This window comes from Enhydra lutris, unplaced genomic scaffold (assembly GCF_002288905.1).
Source record: "Enhydra lutris kenyoni isolate GAN:26980312 unplaced genomic scaffold, ASM228890v2 scaffoldscaffold15, whole genome shotgun sequence".
Lineage (NCBI taxonomy): Eukaryota > Metazoa > Chordata > Mammalia > Carnivora > Mustelidae > Enhydra > Enhydra lutris.
The window spans coordinates 17,659,165-17,670,386 of NW_019154099.1; the positions used below are offsets into that span (position 1 = coordinate 17,659,165).

Sequence of the window (11,222 nt, forward strand, 5' to 3'; positions counted from 1 at the left end):
ACCAAAACAATGGAGTGTGATTCACCTAGAAACAGTTTACAGGACTAATAACTCTAATAATGAATAAGCAATACAATTCCTATCCATGATGCAGCTGTGTTGTAAAGTTTCAAATAATAAAAAAAAAAGTTTCAGATAATCAATTTATAAATTTGTGGCTTTTACTTTTAGAAAAACATTTATTTAACCCATAATATGAGTTGCAAAATTGTTTCCAGATCTCTATAAATTATAAAATATAATTGAGTTCCAGTTACATAACAGGTGAACATTTTAACTAAACCATTACTTCAAAATCCAATGTGTTAAAAGTAATTGTTACAGTCTAGGCACCAATGAAAAGAAATATCTTGGCATAGGACACAACCACAACTTATTCAAGTGTCCATATTATTATAGAAAAAGAGGAGGTAATGGCCCTTTGACAAAAAACTGTGTTCTTTATCTGAAGAACACTTTTCTTCTGATATTTGGCAATTATTCAGTTCTTTAAAAATGACTTCTGTACAAAAACAAAACTGTGCAGATCCAAACAATAAAATATTAACTGTAAAAACTAATTAATATCAATAATTCTACAACTATTGAAATGTAGGCCCAGTTCAGGACTTAGGCAGGCATAATATTTATACAGGAATTAAAAAAGAAAAGGTATTACCCACGTAACAGTACCATAACTGAAAATTAACTGTACGGTCTAATTTAACTTCGCAGGAGCAGAAATCAGCCTGTACTATGGTTATTTTCATATGAACTAGAAAATGTTAATCGCGATAGTCTTTCAAAATTGAACACATGATGCTTATGTACTAGATGATTATGAAAAACAAAAATGTACCAATAGTTTATAGGACATTTTATTCCCATGACAAAAATATGCTGGTGTGAGTTATATTCATTCCTGTCAATCAGGTATCTAATTACATGATTTTCAGCTTTGTTTAAGCTCCCCAAATCCAAGCATATAATATGCGATATGAGTTGAGGATTTTAAAAATGAAGCCTGACTAATTCCCTTAGTATTGTCAAAACCCCATCCATGACTAATTAGTATTGCTTTAAATTTCCACCCATGTCAAATAGGGCTAATTGCCTCTTCTAAAAGAGAAGGTTAATACTTCATACCAAGGGGTACCTCTGTTGCCTATAAATATTTCAGACATATGGCTCTCAAATGTGATTGTCACTGAGCTGCCCGGGAGATCATCCGAACTTGGTGAAAGAGTCAATACTTTTCCAGGTCTCATTTCCAAGAGTTTATGAAAAGCCTCTGTTTTAAGAAAGTCTGACTTGTTTCCACCTCCCCACCAATAGTCACTTTTAGCCTGAGGTAACTGTGGTGGGTTTCTCTGGTTCCGTATGCAATAGAAGCCAATAATAAGTTCCTTCAGGGGATTCATCTACTGAACACTTTCAAAAATTTTCAATTAATTTCTTTACTATTTTATCCGTGATGCCAGGACAGGCTGCTCTGCCACAGCAATACTGTTCTCGAGTTCTTCAGTTGCTTGATTCCTGCTAGTGTTATCCTCAACCCACTGTTCAAGTTGAGCAAACGAAGGTGTGATTATCATAGATAAACAGCTCAGGGTTTGCACAAGATTTTGTTCTGCCCCATTCTGTGGTTTCTTTGGATTGCGCTTTCTTTCACACAGTGGTAAAGCTCCGTTTAGGAGGAGTATTATTTTCTCTGCTGGTGGATTCCAAACCAGAGCTCCCAGAATCAATTTCATCATCACTGTCCCCTTCTGCCTTCCATCTCTTAAATCGAGCTATCAGTTTGGTCAGATAAGAAGTCTTCATTGAGGCGTGCCTGGGGGGCTCAGTCATTAAGTGTCTGCTTTCAACTCAGGTCATGATCGCAAGGTCCTGGGATAGAGACCCCCTTTGGTCTCCCTGCTCAGCGGGGAGCCTGCTTCTCCCTCTCCACCCTGCTCCTGCTCTCTCTCACTATCTCTGTTGCTATCTCCATCTCTCTCTCTCAAATAAGGAAATAAAAATCTTTAAAAAAGAGTCTTCTTTGAATTTTTCCACAATGAATTTATGTTTCAAGAAATTCTTTAGCTGCAGGACAAAATGATGGATCTTTGTTCAGGCAAGCGTCAATAAACTCCTTAAAGGACTTAGTAAAGTCTCCAACAAGAGTTGGAGGACTGTTTTTTGGAATAAGATACAGAACTCTCATTGAATGCATTTCAGAGTTCAGTGGCCCTCCCTTGGCTATTTCAATAGCAATAATTCCCAATGACCAAATGTCAGCTTTTGAGTCATCAGCCCCCTGTTGGCTACCCTTCAGGAGCCATCCAAAATTGTGTTCCAGCAAAAGTAGTCTTTTAAATACGTGTATCTCTCAGCTGGCCAGTAACTCCAAAGCCAGCAAGTTTATCATCTCCATGTTCTGACAGCAAGACGTTGGCGGCTTTTCTGTCTCCGTGAATTTTCTTCTTTGAACGCAGATTTCCTTTAGCATGATGGCAATCTGGAGCTCCTCAAATGGAGCCAGTGCTGAACAACCACCGCCCAGGTATTTCATTATTTTCCATAAGTTTGAACGCTTTAAATATGATCCACAGTATTTTGTTACATATGAGCTGTCGCACTGACTCAATTTACTTCCTGCTAAATGTCTTCAGTTTGATCTTCAGCTTCCTCAAGGTCTATGATTTTAATAGCAACCACTTGCCGGATACAGTTATCAAATCCTTTGAAAACTTCTCCAAAGGAGGCTTTCCCAGTGTGTTCTAATGTGAAAAGTGCTTCTGGATCGGCTATATTATTCTACATCCTGGGACCTTGGACAGGCACGAGCAAGCGGGGCATGAAGGCGACCGCAGCTGCACATTGCTCCTGTGGTATCCCGGGCTCAGACTCGCTCTTCCTGGGGGTTTGGGCGGGGCGGTTGGGGAGCAGTAGCTCAGCGGCCCTCTCAGACTTTTCCACCAGAACACACAGAAGTGGGGTGGTTGTTCGCGGTGGGGCTGTCTGGGACTCGGTCTATCAGCTGTGGCCGCTGTTCCTGCTGCAGGCGAGGTGCTGTATATGACCATGGCCCTGAACTGGGCTCCACAGATGCCACGCCTCTGTGCCTCCCTGCTCTGTAATCAGAGGTTTAAAGGAAAGAACATTTTTTTGTTTTGTTTTGTTTTGTTTTAAGATCTTGTTTACTTATTTATTTGACAGACAGAGATCACAAGTGGGCAGAGAGGCAGGCAGAGAGAGGGAGAAGCAGGCTCCCCACTGAGCAGAGAGCCCAATGTGGGGCTCCATCCCAGGACCCTGAGACCATGACCTGAGCTGAAAGCAGAGACTTTAACCCAGTGAGCCACCCAGGCTCTCCGAAAGAATGGTTTTTATATCAGAGATGATCTCTTTCACTGTACCAACTTCCAATAGGCTAGTGCTTTTCCAAGCATCTTTCCTGGAATCCTGGCACCATCTCAACTGCGTTGGGAATGGAAGGACAAGTACAGTGGGCAGAGGTCCAGGCTCCAATCATAACATCCATTAGAGAAGCTCTGGGCTTATCTGTTTCTAATTTTTTTTTGTTCCATGTATGATTTCATTAAACAAATGTTTGCGTTGCTGAAGCCTCAGGTCAAATTGTGGAGAGATCAGTTAGTCTCCAGAGTCTTTAGTGCTCCCCTCCTGCTCCTTCTCTCTCTGCTGGGCATTTCTGTCTTCTCGAAGTCTTTATTCCATCTTTTCACTAGCTGCAGCTCTTGACAAAGGGACAGATAACTTAGAACTCAGGAGTTCGTAAGGTCAAAGCATTACGTTTCTAAGACTACCTGCATCCCAGTGGAGGACGACAACCGAAAAACAAAGAAGCAGCTATTTTTATTTTTATTTTTTAAATGTATTAACATGCAATGTATTATTTGTTTCAGGGGTACAGGTCTGTGAATTGTTGGTTTTACACAATTCATAGCACTCACCATAGCACATACCCTCCCCAACGTCCATTACCCAGCCACCCTCAGTTTGTTTCCTGAGATTAAGAGTCTCTTATGGTTTGTCTCCCTCCCCAGTCCCATCTTGTTTCATTTTTCCCTCCCTTCCCCTCACCCCCGCCCTGCTTCCCAAATTCCTCATATCAGAGAGATCATATGATAATTGTCTTTCTCTGACTTATTTCACTTAGCATAATACCCTCTAGTTCCATCCGTGTCGTTGCAAATGGCAAGATTTCGGGTTTTTTGATGGTTGCATAGTATTCCGTTAGTATATACACACCACATCTTCTTTGTCCATTCATCTGTTGATGGACATCTAGGCTCTTTCCACAGCTTGGAAATGCAGTTCTTTTTAAAAATAGTAGCTCTTTCCACAGCTTGGAAATGCAGTTCTTTTTAAAAATAGTAATTTCAACCATCACCCAAGAGGTGGTGCCATTTTGGCAGATGTAGGTATGTGATGTAGTTGGGATAGGGATTTACTGTGTAAGTGATTACACACTCTGAAGAGCCATGAGCTCTGTTCCGAAGTCAAGGGCATGATACCCCATCCTTATCTGGGGACTGAGTTTGAGGTGAGGTATTTCCAGTTTCTGTGCTGGTTTCACTCAAAGTACTTGTGTTTTCAGTACTAACATTTGCTCTTTTTAAAGTTTCATTTTTCTTTTTAAAAATTTTTTTAAAAAGATTTTGTTTATTTCTTAGAGAGAGAGGGATCACAAGTAGGCAGAGAGGCAGGCAGAGAGAGAGGGGGAAACAGCCTCCTTGCCGAGCAGAGAGCCTGATGCAGGGCTCAATCCCAGGACCCTGAAACCATGACCTGAGCCAAAGGCAGAGGCTTAACCCACTGAGCCACCCAGGCGCCCCCATAAAGTTTCATTTTTCAATAGAAAATATGGAGAACTGTGCTCTGCTGGCTGTGGTATGTCTCTGACTTTCTTTGAGATAACTGTCCTTAATGATGTTTAGCTAGTACTTGTCTTTCTCAGCTCAAGATTGGAGAATACTTTTTAACAGAACTCCCAGGTCTCTAGATGGCGGTGGCTTATCAAAGTTACAGCATTAGTTAGACCATCAACAGGAAGATGGGCATGTGAATGAAAAAAAAAAAAAAAAGAAGAAGAAATGAAAACAGAAGACTCCCCTGAGCATAATCATTCATAAAGGTGCATAAAGAACCCTTTTCCATGTGCAGGGAGGCAGAAAAGTAGATCACACATTGGCTGAGAAGTTCTAACAAGCCGTAGGCTTCAAATGGAATAAAATGCATTCCTCAGAAACCTCCAGGAGAGGAGATGGTGTGACATTTTCCGTAACGCGTATAAAATCTGGAAATTACCTTCATTCCCATGGGCTTTCTTTCTGGCCTTAGAAATGTAATCACATGTACTGGATTTTGTACTGAGCACATTGACTTTGAATGTATTCACTGTAGTTGCTAGATTTTATTGTGTATAACTCAATTAACAGTATTGAATAGATTTTCAGCTAGTATGTTTAATGAGTAATTGCTCCTTGAGAGTTTTAGGGAGACAGAGAAAGGTGATTTCATTGTTAAATAAATATGTAGTGTAAAGTATCTTGCACTCTTTTCTTGTTTTGTCTTGTTTCTGGTTTTTGGTTTGCCATACAATCATTTAGCTCTGACATTTTGCTATAGGTTTTGTTTGTAGGTATTCTTAATGGGACAATTATATATGACCTTAGTTGTAACAAAAATTTCTCTCTGAGGAAGATATCTTGTTTGCTTATCTTAAATTTATAGCCTACATTTTATTCAATTAATAGTCATTATTTCCTTTTCCTCACTTTTTCCTTAGGTAAGTTTTTCTTTCCGATTTTCTTTTATAGTTGTTTTAATGTCACTGATTTAGTAGAGTGTCTGCTATCTGCTGCTATGATTTGATCTTTTCTTATGAAGGTTTTTTGCAGTGATGGGACTTTCTGTTATCACTTTGTTTTTATCATTTCTTCTTTCCCTGCCACTGAGTGCAATTTGATTGTACATGGACAACTATATTTTTTTAGAACTTGACACCTCCTTTCATAAGATTGTGGAAGGCTACAAGAGCTAAGATTGCCTAACATATAAACTGTTTGTCATGGTCGGAGCTTTCTTTTTTCACAAGTTCAACAAATACAGACATTGACCAAGCATTTGCTACCTTCCTGCCCACACCTCTGGGATGAAAATTGCTACCCAGATGAACTGGAATGGAACAATTTCTAAATATCTACTAAGTGTTAACTTAGTACTTTAGCCAGGAGAAGGAACATGTCTGCCATTTCTATTACTCTTTGTGACAAACCTATATTTGAAGTAGTAATATCTCAATTCACCCGGGAGACAGCTTAAGTGTGTATCAGATGAATCACATGGATTTTATGGGACTGGGCATTTCTTACATGTTTCTATATACATTTTTTAAGACTGCTGTAGGGAGATGTGAGCTCTAGGTGGTATCAAACAGCATTTCTGATATCCTGATGTCCTTGCTGCTGCACTATTTCTGAGATTCCGTCTAAATATTGGTATTACCCTTCGATGGTTCTTTTCTCCTTGTGAAAAGGGGCTGGAGAAAATCCAGTTAAGAGAAGTATAGATAGCTGTCACTTCCTAATACTTCCACATCTGATTTTTCTAAGAGGACAGATTTCTAGTACTCTATATGGAGGATCCACTGGGGTTGACTGGCTTATAGGAATGTCAACCATTTACTCACTTAATAAATATTTAGAGGGAACTGACTGTATGTGTGAAGTTATGAAGTTATTCATTTGTTACTTCTAACTCTCTGCTGGTCATCTAAAGAGATTCGATCCCAACTGGAAAAGCCAAGAGACCAGCAAATCTCTCTGAAAAGAAAAAGGACATAGAAAGTTGGAGGTACAGATGGTAAGATGGAGGTTGGAAGTGTGTATGGGGGAAATGGTCTAGAGGGGAGACCTGCTGGCTGGGATTGCTAAGGATTTTTGAAGGGAGATAAGTGTTCAATTTACGTGGAAATCTGGAAGGTATTGTTAGTCCCCCCCCTTTTTTAAGATTTTATTTATTCATTTGACAGATGGAGATCACAAATTGTCAGAGAAGCAGGCAGAGAGAGGAAGCAGGCTCCCCAAGGAGCAGAGAGCCCGATGCAGGGCTTGATCCCAGGACGCTGGGATCATGACCCGAGCCGAAGGCAGAGGCTTTAACCCATTGAGCCACCCAGGTGCCCCTATTAGTCCCCTTTTATAAGCCAAGGAAGCTGAGGCTGCACAAGGCATACAATTATATCGGTAGAAAGCACTATTCCAGAATAGCAGGATGTGTGTTTGTGTGTGGGGGGTGGGGGGGGGACACAAAGGTGCACATCAAAGAGATGTCCTTTTCCAAACCACAATAAGGTATGTGGATTTATAATGTTTTATTGCGTGAACTACAACATAAACCCTTTTTTATGTGTTTGACCACAAAATCAATATTTCATTGTTTTGAATGAGAAAATCTCTTCTATGGGTATGTATCAATATATTTCTTATTAATGATTTCAAACTGGAACTATTTGGGGATTGGTCAGAGTTACAAGTCTTGCTTTAGGGTGGTACTGGACGAGAAATGAGCTTTGAAAAGTAAAACGTTAGGAAGGGCTTGAACTCTGGTCTACCAACCCTGAGGCTGATATTCTTAATGACTGGGTCTTACTCAGACTACATTAGTAGGGTTACCCACAGGTTTCTCATCAGAAGCATCCCAGTCACTGTATCATTCCCAAGGATGTCATGGCCCCACATGAGGGGGTCCATTGCTAATGGGAGAAATGGTGAGATGGATGTACTATCATCTAATTTGTTTTAAAGCATTGATTAACCAAGTAATGTTTCTTTGTGTTATTCATAAGAAATTCAACTGTAATTTGAAGGTGTTTTCTTTTCTTGTTCAGATGTCCCACCTATCAACAAATCAATCTGCAAAAATTCACTGAGTGAGAAAGGAATGACTTTAGACAGCCTTGTTAGGATAATGAGACACCTTTTTTTTTTTTAAACAATGAAACACGTGGTGAAATGCAATTTACTAAACTACACGCACAGCTGCTTGTTTCAAAATTATAGTTAAAAAACCACACTTACTTGAAATAACTAGGTCCTTGCTTCTCAGCGTGTGATCCTCTCCCTGGCAGCCTTGGTATCCCGGGCAGTTTGTTAGAAATACAGGGTCTCAGGCCCACCCAGACCTTCTATTAGAATCTGCTTTCTAACAAGGTTTATAGGTGATTCCTAAGTACATGACAGTTTCAGAAGCTCTGCTCTAAGGCAAATTTAGGCTCTCAGGTGGATTAAAAATACCAAGAATCATCTTTGCCCTGACTGAGCTTGCTTGTAATGGCAATGAGCTGAGAGCACATGAACTGGCAATTAACAAAAGGCCGCAAGAGTTAAGTGCTAAGCCGGTGGTACCAACAGAAAAGGCTCTAAGTGTTCAGAGGAAAGAGCAATCAGAGCCAATTAGGTCCACCAGGGGATTTCAAGCTTACTGCCTTCTGGCGTTTCAAGGGGTTTTTTTTGTTGTTGTTATTGATGTTTAACCGTCCTGTGCTTGCCATTAACTCCTGCAGCCCTAGGGGGCAGTGTGGTATAGTAAAAATCCGGAGTCATCGCCCCAGCGTTCCTCTCAGCAGCCCCTTGATCTTGAGAAATCACTTAGCAATCCCTCGGAACCTCAGTTTCCTTATTGGCCAGCTAAAATAAAATAATGCCTTCCTCAGAGAGCTGTTGTAAGCATTAAAAGCAACATAAATAAAATGTCCAACACATACCAGGTACTCTATATCTCTACTCGGCTCCTGTCCTTGCCTGATTCTTACTTAGCAAATTCATACTTGCAACGAAGAAAACGATACTGTTCCTTGATGCTCAGAGTGTGACCATGTTATAGTGAAGCAAATAAATCTGAGAGGAGTTGTCAGCAGTGGTTAGTTTGACAGACAGCGACGTTTCCCAGAGGGCGCTCCTGGGAAGCAGTTTCTCCAACTGCCAAGTCAGGAAGGGGTGGGAGAGGTCTAACCACAGTGCTTCCTCACGGTGGCTGTAGGAATTCATAGATGCCTTCAGCTTCTGGCTGACTTTCTTACCTTCCCCAGCAGTGAGAAGCCCAAGAGCCTGGCTCTGTTGTAGCCATGAGAATTGCCCACACGCATGGGTCCCAAGCAGTGCTTCTCAAGCTTTGGCTGCACATTTAGAATCTGTGAGGGATTTGTAAAAACTATCGGTTCCCAGGGCCAACCTGAGAACTGCTAGAAAGAATCTCCGGGGGTAGAAGTTGAAGAAAGCACCCCAGGTGATTTTAATGTGGAGCCAAGGTTGAGAACCACTTTAAACCATTCGTCACAGGCTTAGTATTTGGATGCAAGTGAGAGACTTCCACCCCAAAGGGGGTGTCCCTCTGGCTGTCAACACATTCGCCACCCCAAAGGCGGCTGTGAACACACTCCCGTGGATTTTACAGCTCCCGAGAAAGATTTCAGTTTTATCTGTTTTACAGTGTGACAGTTGAGAGAAAACAAAACAAAACAAAACTGAGATAAAAGCTAAGTTTTATACTTCCAGATGTTAGATTGTTTCTCTCCCTGTTTTAAGTGGGAATCTTTGAATCCTGTCTGGTTTCCTTCTATATACTCTGTAGCATTTGGAGTACTTGGTAATAAAGAGTTTATTTCCTTGAAATTTGCTTGCATCTATTTACCTCCTTGTGATAGAGAAATCACCTTTTCCCTCTCAGCTTTATCAGGTGAGAGATTGAATCATTTTCCCAATATTTGTATGTTTCCTAAATTTTTCATTGGTTGTTTTCACCAAAATTCATCAGCAAAGACACTTAAGATTCATGTGTAATTTGACCAGCTTAAGACACACTCTTTGGTGTCAGTGTGGCTCACAGCTCTGTCTAAACCCTAAAGTTTCAGAAACAGTAAACATGTTTGTATTCATGTATAGTAAATGGGATTAAGAACAGTAACTTTCTCTGAGGGCTGAAGTGAGGATTAAATCCGTTAATATTTCCAAGTATTACTAACAGTGCCTGGTGCCCAGGAAGCATTAGCTTATTTTATTATTCCTGCGAGTGGGGTCAGGGTTCACACAAGTGTTTGGAAACAGGGACACAGATTAGCTCTCTGTGGGAGTGAGAGGCTTCAGATCGTCTCCCTTCATGAAAATTTGTGACCGGAGAATAAACAAAACCATGATATGTTATTTATACGTATATAGTTTTATACACATATACGGATGATTGAAAGGGTTTGTGACATTCTGACATGTTTGTGATAGTTCCATGTGTGTCTCCCCTGGGAGAAGCTGTGTGTGTTAAAGCGGCATGGGTGGTGCTGTCAAACGCTATGAGTCATCAGGAGGTTTTCTGCTTTATTTTTTTTTAACTGCTGTCAAAGAAGACAGAAATCCACTGAAATATGGACACACCCTTAGCAGATGAGAGCTGTGTGTATTTTTGACATATCACTGTTTTACATCATTTTCTCCACATCTAATTTATCAACATATCTTATTCATTCTACCTGTAAAATATACCTTGAAACAGTTCACTTGATTTTTTAAAAATTTTTAAAAGATTTTATTTATTTATTTGAGAGAGAGAGAGAGTGAGCAGGAGGGAGTGGGAGTGTGAGAAGCCGACTCCCTCTGAGCAGGGAGCCCAATGTGGGGCTTGATCCCTGGACTCCGGGGATCATGACTGAAGGCAGATGCATAACTGACCGAGCCACCCAGGCACCCTTGTTCACTGCATTTCTGCTAACACTGCTACAATCCTAGTGCTACCCTCTGCTTGTTTCCAATCTATTACCACAATAATTGTCTCCCTGTTTTTAGATTCACTAACTAGCAGAGTAATCTTTGAAAGAAAAAATTGAATAGAGGCTTCTACACTATAACCCTTTCTGTTTCTTTCAATGGAGGTTTGAGAAAAGAATCAGATTTCCTTGGCATGGCCTTCAAGGTTCCAGCCTACTTTTCCAGCCCCACATTTGGCCTTCTCAGCATTCCATCTTTCAGCTCCTACGTTCCTAGAGACCAAAATCTCTTCTCCAGGCTTTGGTAGGTGTGCTTCCCTTCCCCTGGAATCTTCCCTCCTCTTGTGGCCAACTCTTTCCCTGTTCCATTCCTCAAATGAGGCCCTTTCTCCTTCAGATCTGCATGTCTATGCCATCTCTTCAGAGAGGCGCCTCTTGGTCAGTCTGTTAAGATTGCATCCTATTCCATGCACCTGTTCTT

The 11,222-nt window shown here is 40.8% G+C and overlaps 1 pseudogene; it reads right to left on the reverse strand.

The window, feature by feature from the left end:
* Positions 1-1,320: 1,320 nt before the first annotated feature.
* LOC111146864 lies at positions 1,321-10,699 on the reverse strand (annotated as a pseudogene).
* Between the last annotated feature and the right edge of the window lie 523 nt (positions 10,700-11,222).